This window comes from Anoplophora glabripennis, unplaced genomic scaffold (genome assembly GCF_000390285.2).
Source record: "Anoplophora glabripennis isolate ALB-LARVAE unplaced genomic scaffold, Agla_2.0 scaffold581, whole genome shotgun sequence".
Taxonomy (NCBI): Eukaryota; Metazoa; Arthropoda; class Insecta; order Coleoptera; family Cerambycidae; genus Anoplophora; species Anoplophora glabripennis.
The window spans coordinates 117,309-140,558 of record NW_019416654.1 but is presented as its reverse complement, the minus strand read 5'-3'; the positions used below and the strand labels follow the sequence as shown (position 1 = coordinate 140,558).

Here is a 23,250-nt window from a genome sequence, read left to right as displayed (position 1 = left end):
AATGTGGGTGCAAAGTGGCTTTCATTATTTTTTCAATTTCTTCACAGGTATCGAAATACTCAATAAAAGGAGAAAACATTTAAGCTATGTCATAAACAAACAACTCTAGACAATATCAGTTACAGAAATTGCAAAAGACATCTCCGCTATCTTCTAATTTTAAATATAGGTTCGTAAACAAACATTTTGCATTAGGCTGATTAAATAGTAACGTCGAAGAAATGCCCGTTTATCGCTGCTTTAAGAGCAGATATTAAACAATAAGGAATTTGAGCCACTCTCACGAATTACTGCCAAGTAAGTAGTAAAGTACTGTCTCGTGTATTACTCTAATCACATTAAAATTAACATCTCGGGTTTCAGTTTCGTTTCAGTTGACACAGTGAAATAACTAATCTGCCATTATGTGGTGCCATACTTAATTATTTAAGTGCCTACATTTAATTTCAGATTGTCGTAGAATAGATGAGAAATTTAATTAAGAAAGGCAATAGTCTTTTAAACAGAGCTGTCAAAAAATCTTTCCCTGATATCTCCTACGCTTCTAGCATTGATTGAAGTAGACGTGGGTGAGGAACCAATTACATTCACAATGATTGTTGGAATATCAGTTCAATTTACCTTATTTTCCAGATGAATGATTATGTAACAAAAGCCGGGATGCGTGGTAATTTATTTGTTAGTTCCCGGAGCGGGTGGGCCAACTCAGACAGTTACATATTTCAGTCAACACTAATTATCGAAAGTTAAGGGATCTCAAGAAGGTTTAGAGTCGCCACAAGGCCGTCCTTCGGAGAAGGCCTTATGAAATTTAGCAATATTTATTAACAAATTCACTTAGACTGTCGGGGCTATGTGTTGAGCATCCGGTATAAAGAGAAAAATCGATATTTCAAATAACGCGCGAAATGCATTCCAAAGAACGTAAGAATTCCAATAATAAGTTGTTAGAAGTTGTGAGAAAATAATAATAGATCAAATAGCTGGTTTTTAGGCGGATTTTCCAAGCTAAAAGAATAGAATAAATGAGATTGACTAATCCGTCCCGTATTGCTACACGGAGTCACTAGAGGAAGGCTAGGGTTACTTGTCCAGTTAGTCACAGAATTATTTATATAAATGTAAATTCAGTCCATTAGATCACTATTAACATGGCATAGCTATGCCAAAGCGTCCCGATATTCAGGGTTCCCGCCAGTAAGATAAGAACAGAAATGTCTGGACCCAAGAAATGGGCGTATCGAAGCGAGGTGTCGAATTCAGGAGAGATTTCCGAAAAAGGCAGTTTTTCCTTTCCACATTGAGCAGTCTACTTAGTTTTAGAGTCTCGTGTTAATTTAGTAATAGATAAAGTGACTCCAAATTTTGCTATGGATCGCGCATTCCCTGAATCTCGGTACACTGTCGCGTGTCAATAAAGTAATTAATAATGTTTTTCGAGCACGTTGTGTCGCTATTTTGTTTGTTTGTTTTTATTGTTATTAAAATCCCTTCCTGGAAAGTTTTGATGTTTCTTTTTACTTCTTTCAACTTCAGTGTTACACTGTATAGCCAGTCACTGGATTACATTCTACGTAAGCAATAGAGGGTAATTGCCTGAAATTCATTCTCTGAACATACAACATTTCTAAGTTCCCACGTATTAATTAAAGTGTACTGGTAACTAAACTCCCTTTCGAGAATTTAATAGTAAACTCTTTTGTCAGTTAATACCGTTATGACACTGGTCATAGCGGTAGATAGTTAAATAAGAAATAACACCTCAGGTTACAATTACCACGTATTAAAGAAAATGAAAGACAAAAAGTACTATAAAAAAATAAATAATATATTCGTTTCAACACATCTGTGCACGAAGAATATCTTACTCTTTTACTTCTCTAAAACCAGTTTGGTTTCTTCTGGTACTGGTTACTTTTGAGAAGCAAATTTTCTTTACAAAATTCTGAGGTAACATTTTCGTTATATTTTGAAGAGAAAAGTTTTTTCTCGAATTAACATTTTATAAGTTTACAAGACAGTTATCTGAGGAAATGTTGAAAGCCGGACCAGTTCACTTTCCTAATAAAAATTTATACCGTACCTTATCCCTTCGTGAAAGACAAGAAAGTACATAAAATTTTATGTTCCACGTCCAACTGGAGAATTACCATGATTATCGATAAAGCGAAAAGTACGTGAATAGAGACGGATTGATCATTACTTCCAGATAGCTCTCTTTGATTCACTGTACTCGCGTTTACTTTATTTTTCACTTGGGAGTTGAATAACCCGTTTCATACAAATTTATCTTCCGTGGCGCTGGTTGAAAAGGGAGTTAAAGATTAATATTGACTCGAGATGTTTTCAGAAGATAATAAATTTCGTGTTTCTCTACATAAAGTTATTAAGTGCAGAAATTATTGCTTATAGTAGAGCACAGGGGCACGAATTTGAACAGGACCGTATTCAGGAAAATAATAAAATATTTAGCAGTATATAGGATGTGACGTGTATAATCTATAAAAATTAAACTACAGCTTCCTGATGATATTTGTAATAGATAATTCTTATACGAAGAAGTTCTATCTTCGCGGTTTTTTTTGTAAATTAAAGTTCAACCTTACCGATTCTTTGAAAGGGAGGAGGATCAAGGGGGGCGGTATGTTCGGCAAAGACAGTCCTACTAGTTAGGCAACCTAACTTTATGTCTCTACTGACGATTGATCGAGTCAGTTACTGTCAGTGTCAGTAGTAATATTGTAAATATTTCACCTATAAACGTTGTAAACTATATTATACAGACCACTGGTATATTCTGGCACTGAACCACTGGTAATGTTCATTATTCACATATGTCAAGTTAATATAAAAATTGTAAACACCAGATAAAGTGTATCCTGGCATTCAAAGAAAATTTCCTGAAACATAGTATTTATTCAAAGAAAATGAAGGCCGATCTTGTGTTATTTATTAAAAACTTTGGAAATGTTTTTATGCGACCCGAGATGCAACCTTATAATTTAAGTCGGTATAATCTAGTACTAGTAATACTAAAACAAGGTTAGGTTACATTCAAAAAAATTGTGCAGTCAACTGATTTTGTATTTGTATTGAATTAATTATTCACTTCATTATTAAATATTCGAGACAAAAGATTTTTATTTTGTAATTCCACGATAGTGACAGTGTAATTTTTATAAAGCAGTAAAAAATAAGAATAGTGTGCCGATTACATTAAAAAGGAGATTCTTATTTCTTACATTGCTTAATTGTTTAGTTTGTGCACAAACTAGTTTTACAATGAACCGAGAAAACAATGCATTTAATATTTCCGAACGTGTTGATATGGTGTTAGTGTATGGTGCAGCCGGAGAAAATGCGCTCGCGGCGAATAGGTTGTACCGGGAACGATGGCCACAATGTCACCCCCTATGTGCAAATACAATCCTACAGTGCGTTCAGCGGCTGCGAGATACGGGAAGTGTTATTCCACGAGGAGAAGTACGTGGTCAGCAAGTGAACCTTAATGTTGAAGATGCAGTGTTGGAAAATCTTGACGAAGACCACAATTAGTACTCGACGACTCGCAAAGCAGGTAGGAACCTCATCTCGTACCGTATATCGCATCTTAAGGCGCCAGCTGTTGCACCTCTATCATTTGCAACCAGTTAAACAGATTAAACAAAATCAAGTAGACTTTCCTGCTTATATTTGTGTAACAGATGAGGCGACATTTACCCGTGGTGAAATGAATTTCCATAATATACACATATGGGTCGATAAAAATCCTCACGCGATTAGGAAAACTCATTTTCAACATCCGCTCTCGGTAAATGTTTGGGCTGGCATAATAGGCGATGTACTTGTAGGTTCCTAGTTCTTTGAAGGACGACTAAATGGACCAACATATGTTGACTTTTTGGAGAACCGGTTGCCTGAATTATTGAACGATGTGGCATTGCAAGTTCGGGCATGCATGTTTTATTTTCAAGATGGGACTCCTCCACACAGTACTCGAGAAGTAAGGACACTTTTGAATGAAATGTTTCCTCAGCGATGGATTGGAGGCTTTGGTCCTGTGCCGTGGCCACCTCGGTCACCCTATCTAACTCCAATGGACTTTTATCTTTGGAGTCACTTGAACCATTGGTTTACAATACTCCAATTGCTACGGTGGAAGAATTGCGAAACTGTATACTCGAAGCTGCTGACACAATTGTGAGAATACCTGGAATTTGGGAAAATATTCGCCAAAATTGGGTGCGTCAGTGCCATGCCTGTTTCCGCACTAATGGGAATCAATTTCAACATTTTCTCTAGAAATGGTAAGTTTTATTTCATTGTGTTCCATATTTTAATGGAGTTTGTTTAGTGCACGCAGTTGGCAACTACAGATGTTTACGGATATGGTTTTGTTTGCGAACTCTTGCAGTAACAACAATGCATTTAAGATAGTAATTGCTATTAATTATTATAATGAGAAAATATCAGTTGTTTGCATTGAAAAATTACCCAAAAATTGAGAAGTATCTTTCAACGACGATTTGTTTACGCGGCTGGTCTACAGCACGTGACTCATCGTACAGCACACGGACAGGACCGTTCCAGAGAAAATATTTTGATCCATAATTGAACTTTAATTTACAAAAAAAAAAACGCAAAAATATTACTTTTCTATTACAAATATCGTTAGGAAACTGTAGTTTAATTTTTATAGGTTATACACGCCACACCCTGTATAGTACATAATTTACAGTATGATTATTAAGCACGCCTAATCTCTAGAGTGCGGAGAGAAACTAAATTTCCTTAAGGCTGAGGTATAATGCAAAGCCTCATACCTAACGTGTCATCGCTTGACGACATCATTATTAGTGGTTAGTCGGTCTCTAATCATCTTTCGATAACTGTTGTGTGACAAAACATTTATGTTTCTCCCCCATGTAGTGTACCTCTATGTGAAGCAAATAGACATTCAATTTATATTTTAGTCTTCCGAAAAGATGGAGGTTCCTACAAGTCATGATTATCAACATTACAATATGCACAGAACTAAGTTTTGTCATTTGCATTAGAGGAACATTTCTATCATATTTTGCAATAAATATTTGACATATAGAATATCTTTACTTAATGGATGTGTAAATAAACATATAGTCATATTCTTATAAGTTCTCAACAGCAGTTTCTGGTAGGATTCCAATTTAATTCTGGCTTTTCAGCACAGAGATTTGAATCGAAATAAAAAATGAGTTCTAGTTTCGGGCGCATATTTTTCGCCAACAAAAGCGCCTCGTAAACCGTTTCTGCCCATTGTCAACGCATTCAGTCGCGATAGGGATTGGGAAGTAAAAACAAAAACGCTTTTGGCAAAGTTTATTGGTTGTAATATATTCATGTTTCTGGGGAATACGTCAGTCGCGTTGGGGAAGCTTGGCAACATAAATGAACACCGTACACGGTGGTCACTTTTAGACATTACGCGTGATGTAATTCAAGTACTAGACCAAGCATTCTGTCACGGATTAACGTTAAATTTGCAGAAATTATTACCTGGCAAAAAAATTATGACCGTATAGAAAATTAAATTTTAAATTGAGTTTCTTGTTCTTTAAACTCGATCCAAAATGGCGAACATGGTTAAAAAAAATCGCAAAGTTGCAAAAAACCTTTTTTTTAAATAACTAAAAAATATAGCACACTGATTGAAAAATTTTAAATGAGAAAGTTGTAGGTTTTAAAAAGATCTATCGACTGATTTTTTGTAAGTACCGATTGCTTTGTTACTTTTCGAGATATGTATATCGAAAAAACCATTAAAAATCTTCTCTTTCCTCTTCTTCTATAACTCGTTTACATCTACGTTCCCTTACTTGCTATTTACTGCAAGCATAGCCCGTGGCAAGCCAAAAAAGTACATTTTTGAAAAATTTAAAAATATTAATTATTTTTGGATATATCGATTTTTTGAAAAAAAGGCGCTATCGCAAATTGGCTAGATCTTCTCAGCGGATAGCCCTACAGTAACAATTTTCGGTTTATTTTCTTCGTAAAGAGTTATATTATCATGCTGATAAAAAATGTTGACGATTTTATTAATTTTAAGGTTCAAAAAATAACTTTGAAATAGTTGTACTTTTTTTGGGTAAGTATGTTTTTTTCAAATAACTATTTCAATTTTTATTTTATGAAAATGACTTTTAAAGAAAGAAACTGCTGAAATTTTTTCACGAATTAAAAAAAAAATGTTTTTCTACGACCTTCTGGAGCCGAGATAATTTTTTTTATTTAAAAAAAATTTTGAGGACGCAATTAATATTTTACAGCGATGCGCTTGATGGAGGTTCATACTGAATACTTATATTTTCAAAAAAAAAAAAATAGTAGGATATGTTTACTTGATTTTTAGTATTAGTAATTGAGTAATAAACTGAAGCGTGCAAGCGCTGAGTGCGTCAGCTGGACCGGACGGAGAAGTAGGGGGAAGCGGCGCGCGCTCGCTCTGAAAACTGATGACGTGCAGTCTAAATGGCTCGCGCATGCAAAATCTTTGATATCTCGGCTTCTGGACCACGTACAAAAATTCTTTTGTACTTAATCTGGGGTAGCTAAACACGAATATTATAGTCATTTTCGCCTTAGAAGCAAAATAGTCCCGTAAATGTTTAGTCTTTATTTAAATTACAATTTTTTTGCATTTATCGTCGTTTTAATAATTAATAATATTACAGTATTTTTGGTGTAATACCTTAATTTTTTTGCTTTATTAGTCATACTGACGTTGTACTTGTTGCTGGCTTTTTAACAATTACTTCATAATTTCAGTAATTAATTAATTTTGGTGTAAAATAAGTTTAAAGAATTTAATTTATTTACAGAAATATTTAATAATTATACAACTATGTATAAAATATCTATAAAATTATTACAATGAAAACTAAGAAGTATCCTATATTTATAGATAAAATTATTTATCGAATGAAATTCTTCTTTTCTTTGTCGGATTGTCTTTTGATTTATTTTCTTGTTCGTCGTCCATATTTTCGTGAAGAAGTATAATAAAAGTAAAAAAAAATATATGTTAAATAAAAACTAAACATTTACGGGACTGTTTTGCTTCTAAGGCGAAAATGCTATAATATTCGTGTTTAGCTACCCCAGATTAAGTGGTCCAGAAGCCGAGATATCAAAGATTTTGCAAGCGCGAGCCACTTATAGTGCACGTCAGCAGTTTTCAGAGCAAGCGTGCGCCGCTTCCCCCTATTTCTCCGTCCGGTTAAGCTGACGCACTCAGCGCTTGCACGCTTCAGTTTATTACTCAATAAGTAATACTAAAAATCAAGTAAACATATCCTACTATTTTTTTTTGTTTTTGAAAATATAAGTATTCAATATTAACCTCCATCAAGCTCATCTCTGTAAAATGTTAACTGCGTCCTCAATTTTTTTTTTAAATAAAAACTTTATCTCGGCTCCAGAAGGTCGTAGAAAAACATTTTTTTTAATTCGTGAAAAAATGTCAGCAGTTTCTTTCTTTAAGTCATTTTCATAAAATAAAAATTGAAATAGTTATTTGAAAAAAACTGAAAAAACATACCCAAAAAAAATACAACTTTTTCAAAGTTATTTTTTTATCCTTAAAATTAATAAAATCGTCAACATTTTTTAACAGCATGATAATATAACTCTTTACGAAGAAAATAAACCGAACATCGTTACTGTAGGGCTATCCGCTGAGAAGATCTAGCCAATTTTCGAGAGCGCCTTTTTTTCAAAAAATCGATATTTCTCGAAAAATAATTATTATTTTTTAATTTTTCAAAAATGTACTTTTTTGGCTTGCCGCGGGCTATGCTTGCAGTAACTAGCAGGTATGGGAACGTAGATGTAAACGAGTTATAGAAGAGAAAAGGGAAGATTTTTAACGGTTTTTTCGATATATGTATCTCGAAAAGTAACAAAGCAATCGACTTACAAAAAATCAGTCGATAGATCTTTTTAAAATCTACAACCTTCTCATTTAAAATTTTTCAATTGGTGCTATATTTTTTTTTAGTTAATTAAAAAAAAACGTTTTTTGCAACTTGGCGATTTTTTTTAACCATGTTCCATGTTAACCATTTTGGATCGAGTTTATAGAACAAGAAACTCAATTTAAAATTTAATTTTCTATACGGTCATATTTTTTTATAATTCCAGGTAATAATTTCTGTAAGCATTTCTCTATAATGCTTGGACTATATGTTTAATTGTTCAAATCTATAAGTACTTGCCGATTTCAAAGAAACAGGATAATCTTAATAGAGTATTTGTCAAAAGTAATAACAATCAACGAAGAAATATTCCACCTTTTTCCCTCTCCCACTAACTGCATCCCCGTACATTGTAGCAGATGCCACACACTGCTTCTAGACCCAAAGAACTTTTTTTATCAATTTAACCTAGAACATATTCCACATTGTCTCATTCTACGCGTAAATTTGGTTGTTCATCTGGTTTTCACCCATAGAATTGATTTAGGGTAGAAAATCGTCCTTAAACTGAGAATTGAAACTGCTACATTTCGTTCGTCCATGTGACTAACCCAGACACAGCTCCTGTCTAAACCCCGAAGTAATTTTCTAACTATTTTATTTGTACGGGGAGGACCACAGACGAGAAAAACTCTCAACTCACCCGCGAATCTCATCAATTTCGGTCGGAGAGGAAAGTTTTGCCTTCGATAACGCGCACGGCCGGGGGGGCGGCCGCTGTTAAGACAGCGTGTCGCAAATAAAGATATCTCCTGGAGGTGACAAATACCGGAGTCCACGACGCCGGAAGAGATAAACGACGAATTCGGCACCGGAACAAACAACGGGCATCATTTTTCTTTATCGCCGCGGTGTTTTGTACTTAGTCTCCTAAGTTGGGCGCTAACTTGCGTGATATATAACTTTAAATACAACTCGCGGGTGGAGGTAAACAATTCGATTACGGCGAGCAGTTAGTTGTCTTTCTGCTTGTGATGCCATTACCGGTGGGTTCCAATATTACTGCCCAAAGGTACGAGATTTATGGGGAGAATTAACTATGTCTCTAGTTAAGTGATGGAAATTTTCCATTTAATTTACTTAAAAAATACTGTTTCTGGGAAATTTTTCGATTTATTTGGATAATCGTGCAGTTGGTGTAATGTTAGCATAAGAATTTGCAGAAATAAAGTAAATATTCTTTAACTCTATTCTCTATATATTTTTGAAAAGAGAAAAATTTTACGAATCTAAGTATGCACTAATATACAGGGTGTCTCACAGTGACAGACCATTAGAATTGTTTCAAAGACTACTAAGATTTGAATTTTGAAAATTTAGGATACCGGGTTTTCGGGCATGCCCTTCTCAACTAAAATAATGGCGTCCGCGTACCACTTCCGGTTATACCGGAAGTCGCCATCAACTTGCTTATTTTAAATTGAACACCCTATAGATTATTGCAATTTTGGATTCTACGTGTTAGGTGGACTTTCCCTATTCCTAAAATTAACCGTTTTCGAGATATTTATTTAAAAAAAATGGAGAGAAACAGTGACTAGGTTCAAACCATGTGTATTTTATAGTAAGAAAGATAAAGGGATATTTATAGGGAAATAGCTAGAGCCCTAAGGTTTCCATCCATACTTTCAAAGTGGCTTAATTGCATACAGGGTGCTAGAAATTTAATGCCGAGTTTAGTTAACTTCAAACCTTTAAGAGTCGTTTTTTTTTTAAATGAAACACCCTGTATTTTTTCTATATTCTGATACACAATTTCATTCTCTTTCGAACGGTATCAGGGTTCCCTATACCTATCTCTTCTAGTTTTTAAGTTATCTACTATTTTTTGTGTAATAACCTAAAATCATGTAATTTAATGCGAGGATAGCTGTGGAATTTTTAGCAAAACTTCAAAACAAACAACTAACCTATCAATTTGTTGCTAGTCTCTTGCAGTGACAGTTTAATTTAGTGTTTATAATAAATGGACAACAATACATATTCAAATGCTTATATTTTAAATTTATTATTCATTCACGGACGTTGCAATGGGATTATAAGCAGAACATGTACACAGTCTTTAATGAGACATATCCAAATTTGCCACCAATGAGCAGAAATAATTAAGAAGAAATTTAGCAAATCAAGTAGAGTATTTTACGAGCGTCCATTCACAGGATGCTAAGAACTAAGATATGTATCCATACAAATTTAAGCTACTTTCTGCTCTTCATTCGAGTGACGCCGTGCAACGTATTCAATTTAGTGAAACGATGTTAGTGCGATACCAAGAAGATCCACAATTTTTGCTAGATATTATATGGACAGACGAGTAAAAATTTACGAGAGAAGGTATTTTTAATATACATAATACTCATTTGTGGTTATCTGAAAATCCTCATGTACCCCGGGAAAGAAACTTTCAAAATAAATTTAGCGTAAATGTTTTTTGTCTAATTAAAGATAACCAAATTTCTTACCACATCTACGAAGAAAATTTAAATGCCGACAGATATCTCAATATTTTGCAAACGGTTGTGGCAGATTTTCCAGATGATATACCTTTAGACCAACTAAGGAAGTGTTGGTATCAATTAGACGGGGCTCCACCTTACTGTCACAATCAAATCGATCAACAACTGACTCAAATGTTTGAAGATAGATGGATGAGACGCCTAGGACCATGGAATTGGCCAGTGAGGTCTCTCGACCTCACTTTATTATATTTTTATGTTTGGAGAGTAATAAAGCAAAAAGTTTATTCTACACCCGTTGCTTCAAAAGAGGATTTGATTGCATGAATACGAAGAGCGTTCCATGAATTGCCTGCAGCTGAAATAGCAAAAGCGGTGACTGATGGATGGTGTTATCTCTAGAATCCACAAGTGCTTAGCTGTTAATGGGGGTCATATTGAACACTTATGACTTTTTTAGAGTTCTTCTCAACTTTATTCTGCTCATTGGTGGAAAATTGGGATATGTCTCATTAAAAACTGTAAATGTTCTGCATAGAATCCCATTGCAACGTCTGTGAATAAATAATAATAAATAACTAGTGACAGTTTAGTTGTTTGTTTTGAAGTTTTGCTAAAAATTCCACAGCTATCCTCGTAAGAAATTACATGATTTTAGGTGATTACACAAAGAATAGTAGATAACTTAAAAACTAGAAAATATAGGTATAGGGAACCCTAATATCGTTCGAAAGAGAATAAAATTGTGTATCAAAATATAGAAAAACATACAGGGTCTTCATTTAAAGAAAGCGACTTATGAAGGTTTGAAGTTAACTAAACTCGGAATTAAATTTCTAGCACCCTGTATACAATTAAGCCACTTTGAAAGTATGGATGGGAAGCTTAGGGGTCTAGCAGCTATCCCCCCTATAAATATTGTTGCTTTATCTTTCTTGTTTAACAATAGTTTCAGTCATAAAATTTTGGTTATACTCGTACTAATAAAGTGAAAATTTCACTCATTCGTGTGTGGACTAAAATTGATACATTATGGAGTAAAATTGAGTGAATTTGAGTGTTTTTTTACAGTGTAGGGGCTCTGTCAAAGGTTGTATGTCAGATTTAAAAAATAAATACCAATATCTGCTTAGTCATTGTTCTCAGTGTTTTTAAGAAATAATTTATAATAATATTCTCGGAAACAACACCAGCTCGGAGGCGTAGCCGTTTCCTTAGCCCCTAATTCCTTACGATTACGTAGATCCATGCCACTAATCTCATAATGCATTAATCACAACTAAAACTTCTCTGTAACGTTCCATCTGGAATTTGCAGAAGTACAGTTTGTTACGTAGAAAACCACCCTCGGAGCATATTCATCAGAGTTCCCCCCTTACCACCGATATTAATTAACAATAAATAATAAATCAAGGGGCGGTGCAATGTTGCCAACCGATCTCTTATTATTCATAGGTTCGACTGCCCCGGGCCATGCGGGGCTACTTCAACTGCAAACCGGAGTTCGCCCCGCGAAGTATTTTACAGGGGAGAGTCATTAAATAATACACGGGGGAAATGGGTATATTAAAAATGTATACAATTGTTGTAGGTACAATTGAACAGTTTTTTATTATAGAAAATTTAAAACTACGATTTGTGTCATACCTGTCAAAGAAATTGTGCTTGAAATATTAGATTTAATTTGACTACCTACTACTACTTGCTACAATTTTGTAAAGTATATTAAATTTTGTGTTTTGGTAACAGATGGATGATACAGCGTAAAATAAAAAAAAAATATGAAATTTAAGATGTAATACAGTGTGTTCAAATTTGAGCTAAAACAACCCTCATAAAATTTGAGTGAATTGTGCCATTTCAGTGAAATTAGTTTGCATATAAGACTAGCCAAAATACATTTAGGGAACGTGTATACGTATGCTGACCAAATTAAGAACCATGACCTGATATGACTTTTTTTAAAGTAATTTTCATAGAAAACAATTTTTTTTATTTAAAATTTGACAACGCAGCATTGTTCCACATCCCTTAAAAACCATAAATTTAATATTTCATGAAATTAAAAAAAACATTTGTGTGACTATCTAGGAAGCCTTGGAATTAAATAAAAAGCGTTAAACGGAAAACACAATGGATCAAAATAAAAGTAAAAACTACAAATAGGTATTTGTCAAATTATCTTACTAAGTTCGCGATGTTAAAAAATAAAAAATACTGGTGATTTAACAAAAAACTAATTTTTTCTTTTCCGTTTATTTTGATTGTTGTGTGTCGTTCAACACTATTCATATAATATACCAATGTCCCCTAGACAATCAAACCAGAATATTTTTTCTCGATTTTCGTAACTTCAAGTCTTTGTATTAAGAAAGATAACTTGTATAACTTTGGGATTTAACACTTTTAAGGAATGAGAAACAATGCTGCTTTGTCAGATTTTAGATAAAAAAAATCACTTAAAAAAGTAATGGCATTTCATGGTTTTCTAATTTGGTCACTGTAATACGTTCGTTAAGTAGGGTAAAAATATTTTCACTGAACTATACATTTTGTAGAACAATGTCTACACATTGTAGCATTTACTGCCGAATTATTGTAGAAAATATTTAGAACATTTTTATAAAAATACTGAAAAACTGGGAGTACCGAAAAAATATACACAACGCAGTGTTAATTAAGTATGTACAATAAATTCAACAAAAGATTATATGAGTGATTTTGAGACAAAAAGTTCATATAAATATTGGTCAGCAGAGGCTTTGTTTTCAAGATACAGGGTGTTAAACTAAAAAAAATGCTGTTTTGTAAATATCTTAAATACCCTTCACCCAATTTTGTTGTAATTTGGCAGTGTTATTTGGGGTGTTAAGGGGTTAATTTAACCTTAACTTGATTAAATTTATTAAGTCCAGTGGCGTACCGAGCGGTACCTTAACGAATATTTTTGACAAAGAAAATGTACGCCAATGACTTTTTTGTCATTTTTATATATTTTTTGAATTAAGCAACTAAAAATACAACTTTTTTATCTCTTGAATGTTTTTCGTATCCTGATTAATTTTTTGTAGAAAAAAAATAAAATCCACGTCATTGCATATCTCTGGACCACACAGGAAACATGGGGAAAAGTTTTTTTTTGGAAATTATAATTTTTTATAATTTGTTATTAATAATATGTAACATCTAAATAACATAAAGTACAAATAACACTGCCAAATTACAACAAAATTCGGTAAGATATTTACAAAATAGCATTTTTTTTTACAAAAGTTTAACACCCTGTATCTTGAAAACGAGGCATCTGCGGACCAATGTTTATAAGAAATTTTTGTCTTAAAGTCACTCAAAGAATCGTCTGTTGAATTTATTGTACATACTTAAATAACACTCTGTATATATCAGATTGTTTACGAAACAGTGCCCTTACCTATGCTTTGAATTAAAAAAAAAATACTATACTATAAAAGGTGTTTTATTTTTAAAGTAAATTAGATTCTTGTAATCTGTTTTGCACAAAATTATTCATTACCAGAACGATGAAATGCTCAACGGTTTTTTTATATATTTGATAGAATTCAAGTATACTAATATTAATAATTAGTCACTTTTATCCCAATATTTTTTTGTAGCATTTTATCTGTTCTTAAAATCTGTTCTTCAAAAAAAGTCTTTAACTTCTGACCCGATAGTGCAAATTTTCTTTGAAAGTAGGACTAGATTGAAATATGGGACATAAATAAATTTCTGTAAACGCCCTCATGAGGAAGTGCATACATTTTAAAGAAGCATTCGTCAGTTAAGAACAGAAAGAAAGTGCCATTATTATTATGGAATTTATCCCTAAAATTAGGAAATTTGAAATTTATTATTTTTATATCTACCATATCTATGGCACTGGTAACTAAAAGTGCAGAACTACTAGCATGGTTTTGTAAATGCTAAATGTAGGTATTTCGTATAAAATTTTGTAAAGTTGTTATTAAGTACACGTGCTTGAAATAAAAATTTTAAAGTGCATTTATGGAAAACGGTGCATATTCAAAGCAAGATTTATCTAATTGTAAACCTTTTTGCTTATTTTTACCTGAGTTCTGACTCTTCTGAAAGTTTGTGGTATACCCTGTATAACAGCGTTATTAAACAATTTCTATTAAGGACTTTCCCTCGTATATTGTCGAAGCAGATATACTAATATGCGCGAATTTAGTTCTCGTTCTGTCCGGTAAAACTTCCGCGTTGTGTATATTATGAAAATATAATGGTCCGGTTAAATAACGTATAGTGTTCCGAGCTCGGTGTTTGTTTTTTATGAATATGCTAACAGATGTGCTCCCGTTGCGAAATTGATTAACCTCAAATGTTTAATCTTGGCCCTCCGCAGATTTAGACCGAGCATAATAGAGTAACTGCCGATGAACTTCATTGTTTGTTTAATAGAAGACCGCAGTTGTGTAACTGTATTTATCTCAGTACAAAAAGCAATCACATATCGAATTTACTGCTGGAATAAATTACTAGGCTTATTCAAATTTTTAAATGAGCATTCTTGTGGGAATTTCCACGTATTCGTTTTTCAGTTTTGAATAGAAGTTACAGAGGTAAATGCTTAAGACGGATTTCTATATGCAAAGCAAGAATATTTATAATTATCAGGTAATTCATGATAAATATTAGAATGGGTCTAAAATGTAGAAAAATCCATGTCTTTCGAAGCTTGAAAGTGAGTTGTACTTAACCAATTATGACACGTTATTGGGAACTAGATTGTTAAACTTAGTTTCTAATATTTATATCGGTCAAAGGGTATTTTATCCTCAAATTTGCTGAATATATCGGTTTTTATGGAATTTCAACATAAATTTCGACAATTGGTTACAAAATTAAAAAAAATATATGAAGTATAATCTTTAACTAAGTTCACTTATTACGTATACATGTGGACCACTCAATACCATGACATTAATGATAAGCTTTTACAAAAATTTGACACTGAAATATTACAGAATTATTTCCGAAAAATTATGCGGTGTTGCCAGATTTGTTTTTGAAATTGTTGCTTACTTATATTATATCATTGAAAAGCTAAATAAATGCTCTATTTGGTCAGCTTAGAATTTAATATGGCCCATAATGAAAAAGCATGTTGATGATAGTTTCTCGCAACCGAAACGTAGCGATGAAAATCTAAATAGTATACAGTAAAATTCCTTGAAAAAACTTACTGTGAAAAATTGTTCGCAGATTTTAAAAATTCCTCTAAATAAAAAAGTTAGACGATTTTGGGAAAGGCCACATTACTTTTTTTCAAAATAACTCAAAAAATTGAAAAGCTGGGACCCGTCTGCAAGCGCCATTAAGTTGGCAATAGAACTGTCTAAAACTTTAATCATTCCCCATTTAATCATTTTCCTATCTCTTCCAAGATACCAATATATGCATCACCAAAATGGTCCACACAGTCAAATAAGTTGTTTTATAGAGGAAAAATATAATAAGTTAATTAATCAAATATCAGATTCGCCCATAGAGAAAATAATAGTTTTTATGTAATACGAATATCACGAAAAAAAATATACAGCGGAATTTTCTTTCAGGATGAATATGTACAAAAATTTATAGATGTGGAGTGAATTTCAGTGCAGTATAGTTAAATACATATTTTTAAATAACCTTCAACCAATCAATCTATCTTATTCGATTTGTTTTTTATACTATATTTTTATGGATCCACTATTTTTTTTAATAAGTTCTTGTTGTATTCCAGGTTTCGAGGGGAGGATTTCAAATTTTCGCTCAACTTTCCAACCATGAAGCCGTCTCCAACCACTCTACGCAGGGCTAATCTCAACAAAAGTAGAATGAAACCCAAGTCCAGGAGGGCCCAAACCACCTCCCATAAGAAACAGAATAACATTTAACCGACTTTCTAAAATCTTAATCGAAAGTCTCTAAGAAGTTCCCAGATGCTCCCAGATACTGTCGATGCTGTCGCCTACGACGCGCTGCAAAATTGAAAAATCACCAACAAGTCGATGATCAGTTCTAGTCGGCGATAATCCAAAGTTGGGTGAAATCTGAAGAGGCCGACTGTTCAAATCTAAGGCGGACTTCGCTACAAGACCTCTGCGGACGCATCAAGGATTGTGATCGAACATCGACCCTGATGCCCTACCATTTCTTAACAAGGAACGGAACCTGGCCAGTCCGTGTAGTAGGACACAAAATTAAAAGATACATTATATAAAGCTCTTTATAAATAAAATATTATTTTTTGTAAATAATATTTGATAATATTTTTTCAATAAATTAAAATTTTCAATAATTGAGAACATTGTTAAATTTTTTATATTTAAAATTATATAGATTACAAGGTGAAGTCTAGCCTATGACTACTCTAGCGAACCATCCACTTATGCATTATTCAATCCTGCGGTGAAGATACTAAGGGATAAAATAAGCTCCTAGAAACTGCCCAAAATTCACTGGTACTCATAGAAGGTCTACACAAGCTCCAAGAAGTTTCCATATTTCAAGTACTCACGGGAGGCCACGGAATCAGTTCTACACAAGGCAAAGTCTAACAGTCAGTGATTTTGACACCACAGTGACCATACTCAAAATATCTCCCAAAACAACAAGGCTCAGTTCAGCAAACTATCCCGACAAAACGAATTAGAACGTTTACCCTTTTTCAAGGCAAATTTACCAGCCTCTGATGAAGAATTTAGGTGGACAAAATCATGTTCCATGACATGGCCTAACAAGATTTAAAATACGGTAGATCCGCTACATGGCACCTAACGTGGGGCAGATAACCCCACCGACCTTATTCTGTTGCGTTCTTAGAATATGCTGTATCCCAAATATGTATAACATTTTTATGAAAAAAAAGCTCAAGAAAATGGCGCTTATTTACTTTGACAACTCAATTTAATTTTCCATTAAACCCTTTTTCAGTTTTTTCAGAAAATAGAAACACGTTTCCAGTTTTGTTTAAGCCACCTCTGAAAGATTTATCCGCCTATCGGTTATTTTAATTGGGCATAAAACATATTTCCAACAGAACTGCATCGGTTCGAAATTATACAAAAACAAGCGCCCGCGTTGCAAAACCGCCCCCGAAAAGTGCATAAATCGCGCCCGTTTACCGCTCGCATTCCATCGGCAACACATCCAAAAGCGCGTATTAATATTTTTGTTTCGCAATCAATTTATAACCGTGTAATATGACGCGGGGCACAGATGGCGCAACCATTAATACGAGCCGTGGGAGTCATCAATCTTCTTACGACTAACTCCACGTCTCTCGCTGTTACCCCGGAAAAAAAGAGACGGCAGCGGCCGCGTGGATATTAGTTCGGTGTGAGAGAGCGTGGGTATATACATACGTCTAAAGAATCTAGTGGACAGCTCGTTTCTCGAGGATGAAGTATGATTAATTTTGCGAAATTTCGGAAGTGGAGTAAATAATAGGCAAGGTGGTAATTGTTATGTCAGAGATTTGGGTTAGGACCGCAGTTTGTGGGAATAAATAGTAAATTTATTTTCTAGCTTGACAAAATATTTAAGGTTACATTAATGTTTAGACTATTCACTTAAGTTATCTATTTATTTATAATATAAAGGGTAATTCAAAACTTATCCAAAAAAAAATATTTTTTTTTGATGTACAGTCTTACAAATAGAATTTTGTAAAGAAAAAATAAAAAAGGACTAACACAAATGTTGTTCTGTTTCACCATAATACAAAAAATGTTGTTTTGCTTCACCATAAATTAAAACGGTATCTATCAACTCCAAGTTGTTATACAAGCAAGCCATTTTTGACACTAACTACTAAAAAAACTACTGTAAACACTATCGCAACGATTTCAGTATTCAGAGTCGCTCAGGCCACGTATCTGTCCACGCGTATTGCGAATGATGCTATAGACTAGTTTTTTCTCGGAAACCATAAGGATTAAAACAAATTTTTTTTACGATAATGACTCCATTTCTCATGCCGCATTTGTTGCCAAATTTTTTTTGATAAGCTGTAAATCACCCTGTATAGCTACTATTTGTGTCAAACGAAAGTCTGTATTTCTTTGCTGACGTTATGCTCAGACAGGAAGAAATTGAACAGGCTGACTAGCACACAATACTATATTCTCATCAATCTTTTAATGCTTCTAGCTTTGACAGTTTCTTTAGAATATAAATTAGACATTTCCCGCATATGTCAATCATATAAAATATTATTAATTAATAAAATTAATTCTTAAGTATTACAGGTAACGAAGTACAAAAATATATATTGTTGTTAGAAATCATTGGCATAGCAATTTAAAATTTTTTAAGGGGTCACTACCCATAAGAAAATTAGAAGTCCCACATCAGTGATTTTTTGGGATTTTTCATATTTACATTATAATTAAAATCTAATTAATACTCCAAGTAAATAGATGTATCTAAAAAGCTGGGTATTGAGAACAAAGTACTCCAGTTGTTCTCAAACTTTTTTAGACTCGACATACTTTAGAGAAAGGTACCTACAGAACATTTTTTACGTTTTTTGTATACTTATGTTAAAGTTAATCAAATGTAATCAAAAGAGGCAGGTTATCAAAAAAGGTAGAAAAAGACTTATCTTTTTTGCTTTCCATTTAGTTTCAACAAGAGACATTCTTTTTGACACTCTTTATATACAGGGTGATTCAGTCATTATGTTATTAATTTTAACCACGTATTCGGAAGGCCTAATAAATACAGAAAATCGAAACAAATTTTTTTCTCGACTTTTTAAAAAATAAGCTATTTACTAATTAATTCCCGTTAATTTGGCGCCCTACTTTGTATCACATTTGCTGACTGGGAACGCGCCGGAGCACTACAGAGCGTTTGAACGTTGAAGTGAAATAGCTGATTTCCTCAGTCGTCTTAAATTTTGCAGTTGGTTTCAAAATCAGAGTGCAGTGGATCAACATGTTATTAACAAATTCCATACAACTCTTTGAAAGCAGTCGCACAATAAGGTATACGTACTATAAACTGAATAATTAATTGAATATAATACAAAAAACTCATATTCAATTATAAAACACAGAGAAAACGTACAATATTATAAATTCCAAATTGCAATAACCTAACATTCGAAAACAATTATCCTTATAAATTTATTTTTATTAACAAATAAATATTTGGTAATATTTAAAAAGTAAATAAATATCTTATTCATTTATGTGTCTAAGTAAAAGTTTTTGTCCTTCAATATTGAAAACACGGTAAAAGCTAGGTTAGTGATAGAATACGATAGGTCAATCGTATTCGATCACTAACCTAGCTTTTACCGTGTTTTTATAATGCAACAAAACCTTATTAAAAATTGTCTCGAATAGAAAAATCGGTAAGTGCAAAAAATTTAAATATTCTAGACCTAACTAACGATGTTGTAGAAATATCTACTCTGTGGACTAAAGCTCTAATCAGTATTGAATTACATCCGCAATATCTAGTAATTAGTTAAGATTATCAAACATAGACCAGATTTGAAATTTTTTAATCTCATCAGTTTGTCACGGACAAGACAAAAAATAATCTGGCTACTTGTATTACCCAGTTTAAGGTTACGTCCCTACCTCTATCTATGGTGAAATTGATATAAACACGTTTAAGTCTTATTTTTCTCCATATACAATGCAATTTCGTCTTGTTAAAATGGATTCTAATTCCTAATTCAAATCAACCCTCACGTACTCTAACTGAACTAGTTTGTACTTAAAGAAGGCAGATAAAATTTTTTAAATCGCTGGAGTTCTACGCAACATTGTCTTTATTTAAATTTAATTATCTTTCGTAAAATTAAGTTTAGCCCAAGAAAAAACAACAATGTATAGAAGTAACACATTTTACACTGCAATTCGTTAATAATAATATAGTCTGCATCTTTTTAATTCTGCTGGCGTTTATCGCCACTAGTTGTTCCAACAACAAACGCCCTTACAAGTGTTATTTTAACGACTCACCAATTACTCACTTATTAATGAAATATAAAATATTATAAACAATCAATTTTTCGATTTAATCGTCAATAATCTGCCACGAATCAACGAACTGACGGCAATGCACACATAGGTACAAAAATTGAGTATTTTGTATTGGTCGGTTAAGTGACAGCAATTTCAAGTTTTCTTAAATATTATTTCAATTTTACTTCAAACTTTATAATTTATTGGCACTCTACTTCTGCCTAAAGACTTGTAAGTCTAGTAATTAAGTCTGAAGATAGAAGTTCTGGATTTACTGCAATTATTGCTCCTAAATTTTTTCAAATAGCGTATTCGACCATACGGTAAGCACCCTTCTCCAATAACACGGAGTTGCCCCCGATTAAGTCGCTAATAAAATAAGCGCAGATTAACGTCACATGTTTGCATATTTCATCCGGGCGTGCCGCGGATATACGGGGCCATAAATGAAAATCTGACAAATGGTGTTGACCCCGTTCGTTGCGGCCGGAGCAATTCCGAACGCTGTTATTAATGAAGTTGCGGTATAGATAATACGCCCGCCAAGAACGGGAGTTTCAATGGTGTTATGTCGATTATTATGAAAGATATTTCTATTTTTCATAATAACCCCGGTCTTAGCCCAGATGGTCACTTTTTTTAGTGAAATTGTAGGTTTAAAACAGATTTTCGATATTTTTTTTAGTTTTGAAGTTATAAACAAAGAATAAAAATTTTGTTATATCTGATGACCCTTGCAGGTGGTAGCTGCAAATGACCTTTTTCTGAAATACAATCACTTTATCTTATAGACTTTTAGCGTATATTCCAGTGACAGCCGAACATTTTAGAAATGGGATAAGTTCATTTAATTTCGGTTAATGTTTTCAAAAAATATGTCTTATAATTTTATTCCAAAGAAGTCATTGTCGAATATTATTATTTTTTTTATTTCGAAATAAGCTTTCAACACAGTCGAATAAATCGAAAATAATTTCAAAACTATTCGTTTCACAAAAAAATTGATAGGATTTTTTATTAGAAATATAATTTTAAATGTAATGTAACCATCAGAAACTAATATAATTATAAGTGTAGCAATTTGTAGGCGTTTATTATTAATAAAGAAATTAAAGTTTAATAAGCCAATATTTTTTTGTAGTTATTGTATCAATTACATGACGTAAACCCTCACTTTTTTATAGGGATAAAAATGAAGTAGGTACTGAAATGGATTCTATGAAAAATAAAAGCAATTATTGAATCGTTAAAATAAATAGCTGTTTTTTTTTGTATATAAACTTTTTGTACATGCCGACATACTATGCACTAGATCAATTCGACCAAATTCCAGTAGCGTGCATCATCTTTTACCTCTTTTTTTACACTACGGGATAGGTATAGACCTATTGCACATCCCATATACAGGGTGTTCATTAAACATACGCAAATAATTCAAGGGGTATTCTTTGGACTATTTTAAGAATATTTTGTCCTTTGATGATTTTTGAAAGGCCGGTCTGTTCCGAAGATAGAGCGCGACAAAAATGTTCGATAATAACAAACTTTTATTGCCGAAATTTACATGTAAAGCTTCTTAATTTACGAGAACTGTTGAAAATGACTACCTCAAGCCAGGATGCAAGAATCCAATCTTCTCCTCGTTGACTGCCGAACTCTTTCAAAAACACCAGGGTCGTTTGATTTGAGCTTATTGAGTTACACTCAGCAATTATTTACGTCAAACAGCCAAACGGGAATCAATGGCAACACATTCGACACTACAAAATGTTCAATAACAAGACGTATTCAAATGAAATTCACATTCAAACTGGTTTCTTTTCAATGCCCGAACTTGCCTTTTTTTTATTTCAAAAAAACTTATACTCGATAAATCCAGTGGAGTATGCCATACTTTTATTTCGACTACATTAATAATTTCAAAAATATCAAAATTGGTTTTGTGAAAAATTTTTCTCGCCCTGTACCTTCGGAAAAAAGCGGCTTTTCAAAAATCATCATAGAACAAAATATTCTTAGAATAGTCTAGGGAATAACTCCTTGAATTCTTGCCATAGTCGTGCATCGCTCTGTTTATAACGACAGATAGGTATGCTTTAAAAATAAAGTTGAGAAATAAATTTGGTGCCATTTTCTCCTGAAGTTTGTTCTACACGCCATGTAAAATTTTATATGGATATATGAAGAGAGCTTTAAAACGTTTTTCTGTTTATTTTTAATTCCATTTTTGTCATCTAATTATTTTATTGTCAGGATTTGATATAAAGAATAAGTAGTAGTTCCCGGTGACTAAGCTGATAGTATTTTTGTTTCTGTTGCAATTCTCAACATTTCAATATAGTCTGAACAAGTGTTATTTTGGAAAAAAAATTACTACAATATACTTTTAACTCACAATGTTGAACAATGCAATTTCCATTCTTATTAGATTAAACTTAATAAGTACCATATCGATATACGAGCATTCCTACAGCAATTTACCAAACTTTATTACATTCTGGAGCGTCTCACATCCTGAAAGCTTTAAATCTACAGTTTTCTCTAAACGCCGTCTACGAAGATTTACTATTTCCCTCACCACTCTTATCGGAAGACTTTTACATGAGCGTCGAGGCCACGATAACTTAAGATTACCAAAGGCCCTTTGTAGTTATAACTCGCGAAAAATTGCTCTTTTTCTCGCTCGATTGACATGCAAAAACCGTCGCTGTTTAACATTCAAGCCGCCATTTTAAATCGGTCGATTAATTAGCGCGCTCGCTTAATATG

The 23,250-nt window shown here is 33.0% G+C and overlaps 1 protein-coding gene across 1 annotated transcript in view; it reads right to left on the bottom strand.

Annotated features, from left to right (window-relative positions):
- The window catches only part of LOC108912178, a 92,012-nt gene that overhangs the window by 5,593 nt on the left and 63,169 nt on the right, over positions 1-23,250 (bottom strand). The gene's annotated exons all lie outside the window — the stretch shown is intronic.